This window comes from Phyllobates terribilis, unplaced genomic scaffold (assembly GCF_046119375.1).
Source record: "Phyllobates terribilis strain yellow unplaced genomic scaffold, ASM4611937v1 Scaffold_4__5_contigs__length_816908805, whole genome shotgun sequence".
NCBI classification, from domain to species: domain Eukaryota; kingdom Metazoa; phylum Chordata; class Amphibia; order Anura; family Dendrobatidae; genus Phyllobates; species Phyllobates terribilis.
In genome coordinates this window covers 545,261,708-545,281,854 of record NW_027362764.1, presented here as the reverse complement: position 1 = coordinate 545,281,854, position 20,147 = coordinate 545,261,708, and the positions used below count along the sequence as shown (strand labels likewise).

Here is a 20,147-nt window from a genome sequence, read left to right as displayed (position 1 = left end):
AAAAGTAGCCCTCTGGGCTGAGTCATGGTTGTTGAAGGAAGGAAACGTTTTTTATGGGAATGGGGTCATGTTAACAGCAGTAGCATGAATCTGTATTTTTGGTGAATTTAAGTTGGCTTGCTGTCATCTGTAGGGATTACAAACTGTGGAGATATCCAGTCCTTGTTGAATTTAATTAGAGTAAGTCTGTCTGCATTTTCCGTGTAGAGGCGTGTGCGCCTATCAGTGATGATTGCCCCAGCGGAACTGAAAACATGCTCAGACCCCACACTAGCAGCCGGATAGGCCAGCACCTCCAAGACATATAAAGAGAGGTCAGGCCAAGTGTTCAGCTTAGACACTCAATAATTAAAGGGAACTGAAGCATCAGAAAGGACTCACATATGGTCACTTAAGGACCCCTTCACCATGTTCTGCAACTTATCCCTCCTTGGCATTGTTACAGGCACAGATAGCCCTTGCTGTTGTTCTGGTTTAATGAAAATTGCCCAATTTGTGCACATTTTCCCCCCACCCCTGTTGGAGCTGGTGTTCGTTCCCCTCCCCATTATCCCTTGGTGTTGAAAAGAGCTGGTACCTCTGCCACCAGCATTGTCTAAGGGTGATGTTTTCAGCAACTGATTTACAATGGAATCGTTCAGGAGGACTGTTGTAGAACTCTTTGGTGACTCTAAAAGGAGAAAAGGAAATTTCTCCTTGTACCGTGGATCAAGAAAGGTGGCCAACCAGTATAGGTTGTTGGATAAAATGTGTATCACGCCAGGGTCTTGCCACAGACACTTACACATGAACTGTGTCATGTGGGCCAAGCTGCAAAAAGGCAAATGTTTTGTGTCCTCAACAGTAGAAACATTACCCATCCTCTCCTCACGCTGACTGGCCTCCTCCACCTCCTCCTCTCCAGCCCATCCAGGCTGGACAGACATGAAGCTTGGTTTGGGTGTCCCCTCTGTAGCATTTCGAGTCCCCTCGGTAGAACCAAAAAACAAGTCCTCTCCCTCCTCATCCTCCTCATCTTCCTCCTCATCACCCAATGTTACCTGAGAATTTTGGCTAGGCTGGGTAGTATAACCCATTGGGAAATCTGGCTCCATATCAACACGTTCGGCACTCAAAGCTTCCTCTTTGAGATTTTGCAGTGATTGCTTCAAGAGACACAATAGCTGTTTGGTTACGCTGATAATAGCCTGATCACCGCTCACGAGGTTGGCGCAATACTTAAAGTTCTCAAGAACCTCACAAATGTCAGCGATCCACACCCACTCAACAGTTGTTATGTGTGGGGGCTGACTTTCAGTCTGACGGGCATGCTGAAGCTGGTATTCAGCTACTGCCCTCTGCTGTAATCCTCGCCAACATATGATTGGTGGAGTTCCACCGCGTGGGCAGGTCGCAAATGAGTCGATGACTTGGCAAATTCAAGCGATTTTGCAGCGCTGTAAGAGCAGCAAAAGCGGTAGAGGAATGGCCAAAATGGGTGCTAATACGACGCACCTTCTCAAGTAGGTACAGCAAGTCACGGTAAGTTTTCAGAAATTTCTGAACAACTAGGTTCAGCACGCGAGCCATGCATGGCACGTGTACCAGCTTGCTGACCTTTAAAGCCGCCACCAGGTTACGCCCATTATCACAGATGACCAGACAGGTTGGAGGTGCAACGGGGAGAGCCACTGATCAGTCTGTTGTTTTAATGCTTGTCACAGCTCTGCTGCAGTGTGTGCTTTCTGACCTAAACAGATCAGTTTCAGCAGAGCGTGTTGCCACTTTGCCAATGCGCTGCTGCACAGGTCCCAGCTTGGCAGTGATGGGGAGGGTAATTCAGCAGAGGATGTGGAGCAGTAGCAGGGGAGAGAGGAAGTGGATTATGATGAAGAGGCGGAAACCCTGACAGAAGTTGGGCCCGCTATTTTTGGCGTGGTAGGATGTGTGTTGTTCCCGTTTATCGCCTTTGTCCCACCCTCCACCAGGTTCACCCAGTGTGCCGTGACAGAAATGTATCATCCCAGTCCACAACAACTTTTCCAGGTGTCTGTTGTTAGGTGGACCTTCCCAGTTACAGCATTGGTGAGAGCACGGTTCGGATTGTTTAACACGTGCTTGTGTAATGCAGGGACGGCACACCGGGCAAAAGAGTGACGGCTGGGAACACTGTATTGTGGGGCAGCCACAGTCAAGAGATCACGGAAAGACTGTGTTCCCACAAGCCTAAACGGCAACATCTCCAGAGCTAGCAATATGGCAATCTGCAAGTTTAGTATTTGTGCCTGTGGGTGCGTGGCTGGGTATTTTTGCTTTCTTTCCAAGCTCTCAGGCATGGACAATTGGATGCTTTGCTGGGACGAGGACGTGGATATTTTTTAGCTTTAGTAAATGACGTTCCGCAAAGTTGGTTTCTTCTGCCCGCCGTAGGTCCTCAAATACTTGAGCATCAACGCACGCCACCTCCTCTTGTCTGTCTTCAATGCTGCACGGTGATAGGCCAGACCAAACCAAAGGATACATACCAAACAGATCCTCAGAGTGGCAAAGCTTGGGGTCATATGTCTCCTGTGACTGATAATGGCGGTAGGAAGAAGAACAAGCTTCAGAATTAGATGAGCCTGCCTTCTGTATATCCACAGTAGACTGTGTGGTCGTGGAAGATTTGTTGCTGCTTGACAAATGCGTAGAGGCCTTGTCTGCTATCCAAGACAGAATCTGCTCTCGCTCTTCTGGCTTCCACACACGTTTACGTTCCAGACCAGGAATTTTTTTCAGGAACATAGTGGATGCATCAAGCTTCTTCTGACCTGACACAGTCTGAATGCCTTCTTGCGCACCACGGACAACACCACGTCCACGTCCCTTAACAAAAGGCTTTTTTGGCATTTTGGGTTTTGTTGACAGATTTTCTGATATTGATGGCACAAGCCAAGCTAGCTGTCACAGCTAAAATAGTGGTTAAAATGGCCTGGTGCGTGCTTTGTAGCAGGCAGTAGGAAATGTTTGGACTACTACTTTGTGCAGGGCAATCAAAGATTTTTTAAGTGGACTAATACGAACAGAAGGCAGGCTGACACCCCAAAATAGTGGTCAAAATGGCCTGGTTCTTGTTTGTAGCAGGCAGTAAGAAATGTTCGGACTACTGCTTTGTGCAGGGAAATCAAAGATTTTTTACGTACACTAATATGGACAGAAGGCCGCCTCTGACCCCTAAAACAGCAAGGAAAATAGACCAATGCTAAAAAAAAGGCAGCACAAAATGCTACTTCTGTGTGCAGGAAAAATATTGCTTTGCCTCTGACAAGAGCTGTTTTAAGATGGACACTGGAAGGACACTTTATCCTCTTTATTCTGTACTCTGACTTTGTTGTGAGTCTTCAGCTCTGAAAAGAGCTATTTTTTGGTGGTATTATGGAGCTAGTGAGCGGCTCCTTTAAACACAGAACTAGTATACACTGCAGGTAGCCCTTACTAGGGCTTTTGTTTGATCAAGAGGCCTAAACACTCTCCCTAGTAGCTCAGCGATCTCTCCCTATGCTTATAGAACGCAGGCTCCAGACACAATGTGCACAAAATGGCGGTGGCAGGGCTTAAATAGACCCTATGATGCTGAGCGGCCAGCCAATCACAGTAATGCCACAACCAAGATGTCTGCGACATTACTGTGATTGGTTAAGAAGCCCAACATGTTTAGTGGCTGCAAAGGAGGCGCCAAAACTGCAGGGCGGGACATCTGAATATAGCGAGGCGAGTACACAAATACTTGCAGAATAGCGAGTAACCCGAATACCCTACTATCCGTGCGAATAGTAACGAATACACTCACTCATCACTATTAGTAACATATTACAACATCTATCTTTTTTCATTTTTCTAGAATGGCCTCTTTTACAGTCTGGATGCTGGATGGAGAGTGATTCTCAACTTGTCTCTTCAGAATACCCCATATGTGTATCAAAGGGGTTCAGATCAGGAGACATGCTTAGCCACTGAATCAGAGCAGAAGTCCTCATTTCATCTCTTTCTCATAAAAAAATAAATATTGGTGTGGTCATAGATGAGCATATCTCACTACTTTGCTGCCCTCACAAAGTGATTTTGTTCCTATTGAAGCCCTTCAGTGTTCCCGCACACTAAGATGCCTCCTCCATGCCCCCCACAAAGTATAGTGCTACAAAAGTGTCCCCCAAACACAGCATGATATCCCCACAGTGAATTCCTCCACAGTACTTTTCCTCCGCAAAGTACTATACCCCCACAGTGACCCCGAAACAGTATAATGCCCCCACAGTTACCCCAAAATGTTATGATGACCCCCCAGTCCCTCACACATGGTTTAATGGCCCCGACATAGCCCTCTATGAGCCCTCTCATTATGATTGCCCTCCATACAGTATAATGCCTCTCTAAGAGTGATGGAGGAGGGAGTTGACGGCCCTTTGTTCCATCATTGCGTTCAACTGTATCTGCATCCTGGATGAAGATACAGTTTAATTTGTCATACCAGGTGGCGGGCCAATAGCAACCGCATGGTCTGCTGCTGTTAGCTGTACTCCACTTGTGAAGGTAGCTATTTCTCTTTCAGTACAGTGCAGTAGTTCTGTGAATTCATGATACCATCAATGAAACGTAGCTATGTAGCTCCCTGGAACAAGTAGCATTCTTGCTGCCCCACATAAGGACACTGCTGACAACATGTTTCACTGTAGGCACCATGAATTTTTCCAATTGAACTTTTCTATATGCATGGCAGTATGCTTATGTTGGGCTGCATATGTGCTCATTGTGTCGGGAAGCTACATTTCATTGATATTGCTATAAATTCATAGATTTACTGCTCTATATTGATATAGAAGACTAGCTATTGAACCAGGTGGCAAGCATTTTTATTGTTATATGGTCTCCCATCCTGTTATGTGCTGCCCCCATCCTGTTATGTGCTGCCCCATCCTGTAATGTGCTGCCCCATCCTGTTATGTGCTGCCCCCATTCTGTTATGTGCTACCCCTATCCTCTTATGTGCTCCCCCATCCTGTTATGTGCTGTCCCTATCCTGTGCCCCCATCCTGTTATGTGCTGTCCTATTCTGGTATTTGTGCTGCCCCCATCCTGGTATTTGTGCTGCCCCATCCTGTTCCTCCATCCTGCTTTGTGCTGCCCCTATCCTATCCTGGTATGCATGGCACCCCTGATCCCTATCCTGGTATGTATGGTACCCCTCATCCCTTTCCTGGTATGCATGGTACCCCACATCCCTATCCTGGTATGTATGGCACCCCTCATCTTTATCCTGATATGCATGGCACCCCTCATCCCCAATTCTGGTATTCATGCCACCCCTCATCTTCAATCCTGGTATGCATGGCACCCTCATCCCAATCCTCGTATGCATGGTTCCCTCATCCCCAATCCTGGTATGTATGCCCCCCTCAGCCTTATCCTGGTATGCATGGGTCTGTCACCCCCATCCTGGTATACATGGCACTCCTCATCCCCCAATCCTGGTATGCATGGCACCCCATCCCTCATTCTGGTAAGTATGGTACCCCTCATCCCTATGATTGTATGCATGGTATCCCATCCCTCATCCCTATCCTGGTATGTATGGTACCCCTCATCCTGGTATGCATGGTACCCTCATCCCTATCATGGTATGCATAGTACCCCTTCATCCTTATCCTGGTATGCATGGTACCCCCTCATCCTATCCTGATATGCATGGTACCCCCTCATCCCTATCCTGGTATGCATGGCCCCTCATATCAATCCTGGTATGCATGGCTCCCTCATCCCTCATCCTGGTATGCATGGCACCCCATCCCTCATCCTGGTATGTATGGTACCCATCATCTGCAAACCTGGTATGCATGGTACCTTTCATCCCTATCCTGGTATGCATGGCCCCTCGTATCAATCCTGGTATGCATGGTACCACTCATCCCCAATCCTGGTATGCATGGTACCTTTCATCCCTATCCTGGTATGCATGGCCCCTCATATCAATCCTGGTATGCATGGCTCCCTCATCCCTCATCCTGGTATGCATGGCACCCCATCACTCATCCTAGTATGTATGGTATCCATCATCTGCAATCCTGGTGTGCATGGCACCCCTCATCCCCAATCCTGGTATGCATGGCTCCCCTCACCCCCAATCCTGGTATGCATGGTACCACTCATCCCAATCCTGGTATGCATGGCACCCTTCATCCCCAATACATGGCACCTCTCATCCACAATCCTGGTATACATGGCACCCCTCATCCCCCAATCCTGGTATGCATGGCACCTCTCATCCCCAATCCTGGTATACATGGCACCCCTCATCCCCCAATCCGGGTATGCATGGCACCTCTCATCCCCCAATCATGGTATGCATAGCACCCAATCCCTCATCCTGGTATGTTTGGTAACCTTCTGTTAGGCCGGTACGCAGGAGAAGGGCTTTCTCGCGGTGTCCGGCCAGGCCCTTTCCTGCTGGTCAGTAATTGTCAGCATTTAGGTTCCATTCTAGGGATTCTAATTGTGGTTTCTGCGTTTCTGCTCATGTGCCGCTAAGCCACGCCCCCTTGCGGGTATGTGTCGCTAAGCCATGCCCCCCTGTGGTCATGTGTCACTAATCCATGTCCCCTTGCAGTCATGTGTTGCTAAGCCACGCCCCCTGCTGTCTGGTACAGCATGGTTGGCTGTCCTGGGGGGCTGGGGCTGTCTCTACTGTATTTAAGGGCTCCGTGGCCTCCGCCCCGGTGCCTAGTCTATCTGTTTCTAACTTGGGGTGAGGTCTCTGGCAGTAAATGCAGTGTGTGAGAGTCGTTGTCAAGGGTTCCTGCTGAAAGTCCCTAGTCATCCTAGCCATCAATTAGGGCTAGGGGAATGCTGTGAGCAGGACCCTCTACCGTGTCGGTTCACCGGTTGGTGTCCACGTCACGGAGGCGTTCGTGCTACCGATCCAGTATTTCAGGGTCCGCCATTGTATGTGTGGTCACACTGCCGCTTTTACACCCATGTGTTGGGTGCTGCAGAGATCCTCCTCCTCTTTAGGAACTTAGGTTCCAGGCCTTTCCTGGCCGCAGCTATCTGCAGCTCTATGCGCCGCCATCTATTGCTCAGGCGTTTCATGCTGCCAAATCCTTCCTGCTCTGCACAGCAGTGTCTTGCAGTGCAGAAGTTTATTAGTTTAGTTTCTGGAGTGTTGCTAACTCCCAGCATTGTACCTTGTTCAGTTACTACACACTAGTTCATTTCTTTCTCTGTGCTTAGCTGAACATTCCTCTGGGACTCAGCTGCTGCAGCTCCTCTGCAGTCCAGTGGACCCCGACGTGTCCTTTAAGTTTTATTTTATTTTATTAAAGGACACGCCAGCGTAACACCCTCATCCCCAATCCTGGTATGTATGGCACCCCTCATCCCCAATCCTGGTATGCATGGTACCCCTCATCCCTCATCCCCAATCCTGGTATGCATGGTACACCTCATCCCTATCCTGGTATGTATGGTACCTCTCATCCCTATCCTGATATGCATGGTACCCCTCATCTCTTTCCTGGTATGTATGGTACCTCTCATCCCTATCCTAGTATGTATGATACCCCATCCCTATCCTGGTATGTATGGTACCCCATCCCTCATCCTGGTATGCATGGCACCCCTTTATCCCTATCCTGGTATGCATGGCACCCCATTCCTCATCCTGGTATGCATGGCACCCCCTCATCCCTATCCTGGTATGCATGGTGCCCCATCCTACATCCTGGTATGCATGGTACCCCATCCCTCATCCTGGTATGCATGGTACGCCCTCATCCTTAGCCTGGTATGCATGGTACCCCTCATCCCTATCAGGCTGCACACACACAAAAAAAAAAAAACACTTATACTCACCTTTCTTCACTGTGCTCCAGCGCTGTGTCCCGTTCTGCCGGAGGCCGGGGGAGGAGTGTGGTGCTGGAGTACGCGTGTGGCCATACCGCGCTGTCTGGCGCTATTTTGCTGAAGATACACTGTAAATGTGTCTTCAGTAAAATAGCACTGGAAAGCGCGCTATGTGCATGCGCCGTTTCCGACGCCGCATTCCTGCCCCGGTCTCCGGACAGAACAGAGGCGCCACGGCAACACTCCTCCCGGTTAAGTAAGTTTGTAAGTATGGCGCGGGAGATAGTGGTATGCGTTCAGTGCCTACGCATACCGCGATCTCCGGCGCAATACACTCCTCTTACCTGTAACGGCTCGAAGCGTTCTTCTGTCTGGAGCCAGACTGCACAGACGCATCGCGCTTGCACAGTCTATAGAGGATTTGGACAGGGGGACGCTTGTAGCATTATATTATAGATGCTACTATCACTCTGTGCCCTTGGTAGTAGAGCACTCAGGGTTGCCAACTGTCCAGAAATTCCAGGACAGTCCATAAAAATACGTCACTTTTTTGCCAAGTCCATAAAAATATATAGGGTGTCCGTGATTTTTCTAAAGCTGAAGAAATTTATACAAATTATTTTACTGTAATAATCATAATTTTACAGTGAATACAAATGATGTGTACATATCAAAATTATGGGCTGTAGACATGTGTCACTTATAATCATAATGATTTATTATGGTTTTCCAATGTGTCCGTAAAAAGTACTGTCTGACCTTGATTTTTTGATAAGCTACCCAGAAAAAATAAAAAGTCAAATTGGCAACTCTATGTACAATATGCTACCAACGTGTTTATTTCATGCCTAGAAGATTTGGTGCGGTCCTTTAAGGGGTAGTCTAAAACTAACATTGATTTAATCCCAAATCTCTATATATTTAATATAATATTCTAATCTCTTTACGAATATACTTTGATTAAAAAATTCCTTCTCTTCCCTCTCTACTCTCTCTAACCGCTTTATTTTTTTTACCAACTTCCTGTTTGATCACGTTTCATTTGACAATCCTCAGTGCATGCTGCAATACTCAAACAACGGGGCAGACTCTAATTAAAGCAGTTAGAGAGAGTAGAGAGGGAAGGGTGGGGACTTTTTAATTAAAGTATATTAGAAAAGAGATTAAATTATTGCAGTAAGTAGATATTTAGGATTAGATCTGTGTTAGTTTTGGACCACCCCTTTAAAAATTAAAAAGGTAATACAAAATACTAAATGTAGTTTATTTTTAAGGCGGGGTGCATTCATTTTTTGCATCAACTAATTTGAGTAAAACTGACGATTTTATAACGAAAGTTATATTATTAACCTTACTTTCATGTTATGGGCTAAAAAAATGTTTTATAAAACTCCGTCTTGCCAAAACTTTGGAAATTGTTCTTATGTTCAGTGAGATATTGATAAAAATCTTACTTTTCAAAGGGAGTGTACTCATTTATGCTGATCACAGATAAATATGCCTAATAAATATGCCTAATGTTCTCTCTATCTCATAAGAGAGAACAAGAGAAATATCATGGACAAATAAACACACATTTAAGTTTATATGTGGATGCAGATAGAAATTTTTAGTTTTCCTGTTCACAGCAGGAAGACTTTGTATAGAAAAACTCAAATTGAGATGTGCATTTTAAAAAATATCTGTAAAATACGTGAAGAACCAAAACTCTGCTCTGCACTTATGTTATAAGCAAAATCAAATAAAACAAGTATTGAAATGTTCTCCATTTGAAATGTTAGGTTTGGAATATAGCAGACTGAATGGACAATAGAAACATTTTCATAAAACCTTCAGAAATGCTAATTATCTCCTACTCGCTTTTTGTCTTATTGATTCTTGGAAATCTATTTTGCCAGCAAAGAAAATCAAGTTGGCTTTGCCACATTATTTTCCTGGAATCATTCATCACATTTGAAGCCACTGTTCTTGTTTTATGATTATTGATGGTTCTGTTTTTAACCTCTGTCAACCATATTTCCAAAAATGAATTATTGTTGTATCTAAATTTTAGAAAACTGTAGGTAAAGTACAGTTCATTTTTCTGATCTCATCTATTTATGACAGGGGTACTTCTCAATTCACAAAATTATTATAAGGAAATGATAGTTAAAACAAGTTGCAAGCATATTTTTTTTTCTAGCCTGTTTTTATTTTCTTATTTCAATTTATTTTTCTCAATTTTGTTCAAAAGCATGAGGGCAGCCATCTTGCCTTAGCTTGTGCTCTGAGCTGCGAATAGAAGTTGAGAGATATGCTTTACAGAAAACACATAGACAGTAGAGATGAGCGGTGTTCAACTAGAACTGTTCGCCAATCTCAAATTCGACCTGTTTTGGGCGGTGTTCGAGCCGTTCGACGAACCCGAACGATTTGCAAAAAATTCGGCTGTTCGAGGTTATGTTCGATAACTGTTCGTGCACCAAAAGCGTGTCCTGCATGTCTGGCGCTATTTAGAGCACCAATCATGCAGGGATTGTCTGCCACTCACTGTAATGCCACAGCCATGGTGGTTGTGGCATTACAGTGATTGCCCAAATCGATGGGAACAGTGCTCACAGTGAAACATGGAAAGCCGGCAATTCAGCAGCGGCATACACCGGTACCCGACAATTTAGAACAGAAAGAATAGAACTTCACACATAGATTAGATAGATAGAAACATGTCAGTCACATATATAATAAGTACAGTGACAGTGTTGGTTACTGTACTTGTCATTTAGTGTAAAGGATTTATTAAAAAAAATAATAGTGTTTTCATGCACCGTCTCTTTAAAAAAAGCCGGCTGGCAATTCAGCAGCAGTACCCGACAATTTAGAACAGAAAGATAGAGCATCACACATAGATTAGATAGATAGAAACATGTCAGTCACATATATATGAAGTACAGTGACAGTGTTGATTACTGTACTTGTCATTTAGTGTTAAAATAAAGGATTTATTTAAAAAAAAAATTGGCTTGAGGTTCCCCATAATTTTAGTCTCTAGCGGAGGTTAAACAGATGGCTGGGGCAGATGTTTGAAGCCTGGGAAGGGGGTAATACCCACGGAACTTCCCAGGCTACTAATATCAGCCCCCAGCTGAATACCTAGCCTTTACTAGCTATTAAAATGAGGGACCCTCCAAAAAATGACGTGGGGTCCCCCTATTTTAATAGCTAGCAAAGGCTAGGCAGACAGCTGGGGGCTGATATTAATAGCCCAGGAAGGGTGCCATGAATATTGGCCCCCTCCCAGGCTAGAAACACCAGCCATCAGCCGCCCCAGAAATGGCGCATCCATAGGATGCTATATTCCCCAATGATAATCTGCATGTGCTGTGCACATGCTGCGGAAATTTCTGCTGCGGATTATCATTGCGGAAAAAAATGCAGCACTACCAATTATTTTGCGGAAGCGCTGCGTTTTTGCCGCCATTGACTTGCATTGTAACGCATGGAATCCGCATCACTGGATCTGTACATGCACATTCCATGCATTTCAATGTGCGGATGGTACCCGGATCTGCAGAAGAGGAGACTCTCCTCCGGACCCGGGTACCATAGAACCTGTAAAAAAAAGAATAAAATAAAAAAGAAATATTATACTTACCTTCTGATGGCCCCCAGTGTGCTTGTCTTGGCTTGCCGGCAGATCGTGGTGGACTCAAGGACCTGCCATGACGTCATTTAGTCATGTGGCAGGTCACGCGACCGCTGATGTCGGCAGGTCCTTTCAGTGTACCGTGAGCTGCCGGCAAGCCGAGACGCATCGAATAAAGACTCCGGGGGCCATCAGAAGGTAAGTATATTTTTATTTTTTATTTTTTAACATTCTTTCGGTCACACTATATAAATCCATGCCGTTTGCATGGATTTATATAGTGTGACCAAGTTGTCAAGCACTTTCCAAGTGATGCTACAATCACTTGGAAAGCGCTTGTCAACCCGCATGCGGAAATGCATGTGAAGAACGCTTCACATCCGCTTGTCCCTGGCAGGAAAAACGCATGTACAATCCGCATGCGTTTTTTCTGCCAGGGAGATGTAGAATCGCTCAGGAAAAAATCCGGAGCATTTCTACGTCGTGGGCACATAGCCATAGACTTCTGGAGGACTTCTTCAAAATATATTATTGCCTGAAATAATGTAACTAGCAAAAGCAAAAACAACACTATATATATGCATAACAAAAACAACACTATATAGGTATGTGTATATATATACAGTGGGAAAAATAAGAATTCGATAAACTGCCGATTTTGCCAGTTTTCCCACCTACAAAGAATGGAGAGGTCTGTAATTTTTATCGTAGGTACACTTTACCTGTGAGAGCCAGAATCTAAAAAAATCAAAAAACAGAAAATCACATTGTATGATTTTTAAATAATTAATTAATTGCATGAAATAAGTATTTGATCACCTACCAAACAGGAAGAATTCTGGCTTTCACAGACCTGTTAGGTTTTCTTTAAGATGCCCTCCTACTCTGCACTCATTACCTGCATTAATTGCACCTGTTTGAACTCGTTACCTGTATAACGAATTACCTGTATAAAAGACAGCTGTCCACACACTCAATCAATCATACTCTAACCTCTCCACCATGACCAAGACCAAAGAGCCATCTAAGGACACCAGGAACAAAATTGTAGACCTGCACAAGGCTGGGATGGACTACAGGCAAGCGGCTTGGTGAGAAGGCAACAACTGTTGGCACAATTATTAGAAAATGGAAGAAACACAAGATGACTGTCAATCTTCCTCAGTCTGGGGCTCCATGCAAGATCGCACCTCATGGGGTAAGGATGATTCTGAGAAAGGTCAGGAATCAGCCCAGACCTGAAGAAAGCTGGGACCACAAGTAACACACTACGCCGCCATAGATTAATATTCTGCATGTCACACAAGGTCCCTCTGTTCATTCTAGCACATTTCCAGGCCCATTTTAAGTTCGCCAATGACTGGATGATCCAGAGAAGGCATTGGAGAAGGCTATGTGGTCAGAAGGGGTCAAAATTGTATTTTTTGTGATTAATGCCACGTGCCGTGTTTAGGGGAAGAAAAAGGATAAATGCAACCCCAAGAACACCGTCCCAACAGTGAAGCATGGTGGGGGTAACATCATACTTTGGGGATGCTTTTCTGCAAAGGGGACAGGATGACTGCATTGTATTGAAAGGAGGATGGATGGGGTCATGTATTGCGAGATTTTGGCCAACAACCTCCTTCCCTCGGTAAGAGTATTGAAGATGCGTTGTGGCTGGGTCTTCCAGAATGACAATGACCCAAAGTACACAGCGAGTGCAACTAAGGATTGGCCCCGTAAGAAGCATTTCAATTTCCTGGAGTGGTCTAGCTTGTCTCCAGACCTGAACCCAATAGAAAATATTTGCAGGGAGCTGAAACTCAATGTTGCCCAGTGACAGCCCTGAAACCTGAAAGATTTGGAGAAGATCTATATGGAGGAGTGGGCCAAAATCCCTGCCGCAGTGTGTGCAAACTTGGTCAACTACAGGGCAACTATTTAAAACCGTGGGTGTCCGTCAGACGTATCACATATAACTGCGGTTCAAATACAGGCATTTGTAGTGAACGTGGAAAATATTGTCATCCATTTATAGTTTTGCATCAGTGTGTCAGTGAAGCTATTTACACGTGATCGCTGTGAAGAATGGTAAACTACAGGGCCGCTATTTAAAACCGTGGGGGTTCCGTCAGCTGTATCACATATAACTGCAGTTCAAATCCAGGCATTTGCAGTGAACGTGGAAAATATTGTCCTCCATTGAGGGTTTTGCATCAGTGTGTCAGTGAAGCTATTCACACTTAGTCACTGTGAAGAATAGTAAACTACAGGGCTGCTATTTAAAACCGTGGGTGTCCGTCAGATATATTACATATAACTGCGGTTCAAATCCAGGCATTTGTAGTGAATGTGGAAAATATTATCCTTCATTTAAAATGGTCAAGGTGCATGGTAAGGGATGGGGAGGAGAACATGATGGTGATGGTGCATGCAGAGGCCGAGGACGTGGGCAAGCTGAAATTGTGCCACAACAAACATCCACATCTTGTCGCTCGACCTTCCTGTCCCAATGGCTAGGGGACCGCATTTATAGATTTGGGTCTCTCGCCCGGCCAGCTTCAAGTGGGGCAAGAGGAGAATGCGTGTAGCGATGGCCAAATATTTGAGCAGCCACGATCACATGAAGGTGACAGTGGGAAAGTGCAATTACTGTCGTAAGAGGTGAATTATGATGATGAGACACAATTGCCAGAAAGTCAGGAGGAGGACCAGGATGCGGAAGTGGAAGACGAGGTGGAGGACGATGAAGTCACTTACCCAACCTGGTAAGGTGACATGTAGACCGAGGGCAGCAGCACACAGGGGGGGGAGGCATAGCACTAAACAGGCAGGAAGAAGCAGTGTGGTGGCGGCAGACACAAGGTGAGCAATTGTTCCCCGGAACACCAACACGACGGAAGTTGCCAGTACAACTGTTTGGTCTTCCCGAGTCTGGTTGATTTTTAAAGACTGCAGATAACCCCAAAAAGGACATTTGCACCCTCTGCCAGGCAAGCATCAGCAGGGATAGCAAAACTAGCAGCCTGACCACCACCAGCATGATCAGGCACATTGTCACGGGGTTACCGCGACAGTGTGGAGCCAGAAGGCCACAGCGTTGGATGGCTCCCACTCCAGCTCGAGAGGAGAAGAAGCACTTCGCCGTCATTTTAAATGTGTTTATTTTCTTCTGCAGAACAGGGGTTAAACGGCAATGTTGGAAATCCCTGTGTTGACAGCTGAGCTCGGTTAGCCACTCCTTCTCCCTTTATAATCTGGGCTATGATACTAATCCTTGTCAGAGATAGCTCTTGCTGCATGGCTAACGGAGGGAGGGGAGTTGTAATAAGAAGGAGAGTTGGAGGACTAATCAGTAACTGTTGTTTGACTTGCATGCGTGATTATCCCGTAACCTTCTCTACTTTGGTTTATTCCTTTACCTTCACAAAAAGGTGCTTTCTTCTATTATATGTGAGTGAATATTTAGTGTGCCTGGAATTTTTCTGTTTACCCTTGTCTGTATTGCCCTGTTCGTCAGGTTAGTCTACTATGGTGCACAGTAGCACCCCTCTTCCTCAGGTGGAGAAGGTGAACAGATGGAGGGCTTATTCAGGAGGTAGGGCAAGGGCGGAGGCCCCTGCATCCTTACCTTCAGAGGTATCCCAGGTAATAGGGCGAGCTAGGGCACTCCCTAGCATTAGGGACAGGGTAGATGCCCCTGGTCCCAGATCTTTCGGCAGCTGTGTCGTGACACACATGACAGCAAAGCACCCAACTAGGTGGGCTGAATGCCAGGGTCCAGAAAAAGAGTCTGTGGGTGACACCACTGCTTGTTCAGCTGTTGTCCGTACACGTCAATCCCCTGTCCATGGCGCATGCGAAGATGCCTCCCACCCTGCACCTGTCGTTGCACACTCTCAACTACCACCATCAGCATTCAAAACCATGTCCTTGTCCCAGCGCAGCGTTCAGTTGTCCCTACCCCAGTCCATGGAAGGCAAGTGCAAATACTCAGCCAATGCCCCATAGGCCACACTACTAAATTCACACATTTCGTGAATGCTGGCGCTCGAAATGTTGCATTTTAGTCTCGTGGAGACCTAAACTTTCCGCAACCTGATGGTGGCAGCGATCCTTTGGTACTCAGTCCCCAGCCGCCACTATTTCTCCCGGTGTTCCGTCCCCGCATTATACAAGTACATGTTCCAGAACATTAGCCATGCCCTCAAGAACGCAATTACTGGGAAGATCCACCTAAGCACAGACACGTGGACAAGTGCTTGTGGGCAGGGCCGGTACATCTCACTGACAGCACATTGGGTTAATATATTGGAAGGCGGGATCCAGTCGGACCTTGGGATGGAACACATCGTCCCGATGCCGAGGCTTGCGGGCCCTAGGTCAATCAGGATTACCCCCACAGTCTACAGCTCCTGCACCTCATCCTCCTCAGCCTCCTCCTCCTCCTCTTCAGCCTCCAACTCTGAAATGACCACATCAGTTACAAGCTGGAAGCACTGCAGCTTTGCCTCAGCCAAGTGGCAACTGGCTGTGTTGAAGCAGTCGGACCTTGGGACGAAACACGTCCCGACGCCGAGGATTGCGGGTCCTGGGTCAATCAAGGTTGCTCACACATTCTACAGCTCCTGCACCTCTTCCTCCTCTTCAGCCTCAATCTCTGAAATGACCACATCAGTCATAAGCTGGAAGCACTGCCGCACTGACTTGGCCAAGCGGCAACAGGCTGTGCTGAAGCTAATATGCTTAGGTGACAAACCGCACACCGCTGAAGAGTTGTGAACAGCTCTGAAGATCAGGCAGATCTGTGGCTGACACCGCTGAACCTACCGCCAGGCATGGTCATGTGTGACAATGGCCAGAACCTGGTGGTGGCTCTTAAGCGAGACTAGCTCACACATGTACTATGTGTGGCTCATGTGCTTAACCTTGTGGTTCAACGGTTTCTCAAAAGCTACCCCGATCTGCCGGATCTGTTTGTCAAAGAACGCCACACGTGTGCCCATTTTAGAAAGTTAGCTACAGCTTCCACTGCCCTTGCGTTTACAGCTTCCAGCTCACTGACTGGTGTGCGATGTCCCCACGTGTTGGAACTCAACATTGCAGATGTTGGGAAGGATTTGTGAGCAGCAGAGAGCAGCAGAGGGCAGTTATTGACTACCAGCACCAACACGGTCGTCGATATTCAGGTCAGCCTCCACACATAAGGAGTGGACATGGATGTCAGACATCTGTGCCATCCTCCAAAACTTTGAGGACTCCACCAAGATGGTGAGTGGTGATGGTGCCATAATTAGGGTCACCATCCCGCTTCTCTGTCATCTGAAAAACTCGCTGCTCACAATTAAAGAGGAGGCCTTGCAGGCGGAGCACGATGAGATGGAGCAAGGAACCATACAGGGTGATTGCATACAGCCTAGCCTCATCTCATCCCAACGTGGATTGGGTGACAATGAGGAAGAGGAAGAGGAGGAAGAACAGGAGCTAGTTTCTTCAGTTTATGTTATGCTGCCTTTCCCGTGACTCTCGCGTTCTCCAAATTTTGTGTGACAGTCATTTCTGGTTGGTGACACGTCTAGACCCACGCTACAAGGAGAACTTTCTATCTCTTATTCTCATGGCAGACAGGTCTGCTAAAATGGGGCAGTACCAGAAGGCCCTTGTTGCGGAATTATTAAAAAAATTCCCATCTGAAAACGCTGGCGGTAGAGGTCACAGTTCGTTGGACAACCAAGGAGTACAGGCGAGAGAGACACAAATCCAATCCAGCAGAGGCAGGGGAACACTGTCAAAGTTCTGGTACAGTTTTCTCAGACCCTACCATGGCTCAAGCCCTGATGCGCGGGGTAGTCTCACAAGGAGGGAAGATGCTGAAGGAGTACCTTTCCAACAGTACCAATGTCCTCCGTGATTCCTCTGTGCTTCATAATTATTGGGTATCCAAGCTGGACACGTGGCATGAACTGGCTCTCTACACCTTGGAGGTCCTGGCCTGCGCTGCCGCTAGCGTTTTGTCAGAGCGGGTTTTTAGTGCCGCCGGGGGAATTATAACTATAATTATAACAATAACAGTATGGAAGATCCACTTCCTAATAATGGGAACATTTTTTCATGAGACCCTCCTCTACGTCTCTTGCAAGGGGAATTGGAGTGCGTCCACATTTTTGTCAGCCCTTGCATTCACTGCATAGGCAATAACAGTGTGGGAGACCCACTTCATAATAATGGGAACATTTTTTTCATGAGGCTCACGTCTACGTCTCTTGCAAGGGAGTGCGTCCAAATTTTTGGCAGCCGTTGCAGTCACTGCATACGCAAGAACAGCATAGGAGACCAGATCCTTTCTAATGGGAACATTTTGTTACTGAGGCCCACCTCTATTTGTCATTAAATTGGTATTGGGGTTTTTCCCAAATGTTGGCAGCGATTGTACTCACTGAATACCCTGTAACTGTTTAGCAGAACTGCTCCTTTCTATTGGGAACATGTCATTACTGAGGCCCACCTCTATGTGTCTTTAAATTGGTATTGGGGTATTTCCTAAATGTTGGCAGCCATTGTACTCTCTGCATACCCTATAACTGTATAACAGAACCGCTCCTTTCTAATGGGAACATGTCGTTACTGAGGCCCACCTCTGTGTGTCTTTAAATTGGTATTGGGGTTTTTCCCAAATTTTGGCAGGTGCTGTTCTCACTGCATACCCTATAACTGTATAGCAGACCCTCTCTTTTCTAATGGGAACATGTCGTTACTGAGGCCCACCTCTATGTGTCTTTAAATTTGTATTGGGGTATTTCCCAAATTTAGGCAGCCTTTGCAGTCACTGCATGGGCATTACCACTCTAGGAGACCCACTCCTTTATAATGGTAGCATTTTTTTTTACTGAGGCCCTCCTCTATGTCTCTTCAAAAGGAATATTGGGGTGCATGCAAATTTTTGGCAGCCCTTGCAGTCACTGCATATGCAATAACAGTATAGGAGATTAATGAGTGTTAAACAAGGTTTTTGTTTCCTGCATGAAATTGGGTGAATCTTATCGGAATTGTCATGCTGAGTTCAGAAATAACTTCAGTATTGCTCTATCACGTAAGACTTTTGAGAAAAATGCAATTATATGTATGCATTGAATAATGTCAAATTCGTAGTGACGTGATATTCCGAATGCAAAAGTCACTAACAGCGATCAAGTTTAGAAATGTTTTGCCATTGATTTTCATTTATAATCACTGTCCGATGATTCACAGACAAGATTCCAACAATAGTCACCCAGCATCGAGAGACTCCACCTCCCCTGGTACTGTTTCTTCGTCTGGGAAATGTCTTGATGAAACCTTTCACCATGTTCATCACTTACAGAGCCGAGGTTTGGTGGGAAAAAGTCAATGGGTGAATGAAGGAAATGTATTTTAAGTGACATGGTGCACTTCATTAACTTGTAAGCCTGAAGAAGACTTTCAAACTGTTCTTCGATAGGTATCAAAGAGTAGACACTGCCATTGTGTAGCAAGACAGCCTTCAAACTTAAGACCGATGAATGAATGAACAGTCGCCATTCCCTTGGGTCATGGTCAACTTCAAGGACAGAAAACAATCCAGTAACATCACACTTGGTGTGAATTCACCAAGTGTGATGAAACAAGTGTGGCATTGAATTAATCCTGAATTGAACCTGAAGGGAACTAAAGGAAACAGGATACCCAGGCAAAGTAAATGATATTCCTGTTTGCCTTCACTCTCTCCTCAATAGTCCTTCACTTTCTACTAACCCCCCTAATCCCTACACTTAGTAAGGAACTCTTCATTTCTCTCTCCATCCTCCCCACTCATCTCACCTCCTCCTCAGCACTATTCCTCAATATTCATTCCTGTGTCTCCAAATACAGACAGTCACCTCATGCCCTCTCCTGCTCCCACCTCCTAACACTTTCCCTGCTCCTTCTGACTGCCAGCGATATCTCTCCAAATCCTGGTCCTCCTCACCACATCCCCACAGTCACTTCCACCTCCTGTCACAAACTCTTGCAACCCTTCTAACCTTATTCCCAACTGCCCAGTCCTCACCTCCCCAACCCCACTAAAAGGAGCTCTATCGAACACTTGCTCTGTGTGCAACGAACTTTCCGACATCCATGATGTTTTCATTACTAACAAACTCTCCTTCCTTGGCATAACTGAAACCTGGCTCATCCCTTCTGACACGGCCTCCCCAGCTGCACTTTCATGCGGTGGATTCTATATTTCTCACACCCCTCATTCCAATGGCAAGCATAGTGAAGGAGTAGGTTTTCTCCTGTCAGGCAACTGCTCCTTCACCCATATCCCACTGCCACCCTCCATTACTCTCCCCTCCTTTGAAGTGCACTGGGTGCGCATCTACTCCCCCTCCAACCTTTAACTGGCCATCGTTTACTGCCCCCCAGGACTAGCCACCACCTTCTTTGATCACTTCATCACCTGGCTGCTTCATTTCCTTTCCGCTGACATCCTCACTACCATCATGGGTGACTTCAACATCCCCATTGACACTTCCCACTTATCTGTCTCCAAGCTTCTATCCCTCACTTCTTCCTTCGGCCTTGCTCAATGGTCTCCTGCCCCCACTCACAAAGAAGGTCACACACTGGACCTCATCCGCACCCGCCTCTGTTCACTATCTAACCTCTCTAGCTCACCTCTCACTCTATA

General features: G+C 46.2%; 1 protein-coding gene across 1 annotated transcript in view; it reads left to right on the top strand.

Moving 5' to 3' along the window:
• Positions 1-20,147, top strand: part of DOK6 (docking protein 6) — a 746,130-nt gene that overhangs the window by 700,801 nt on the left and 25,182 nt on the right.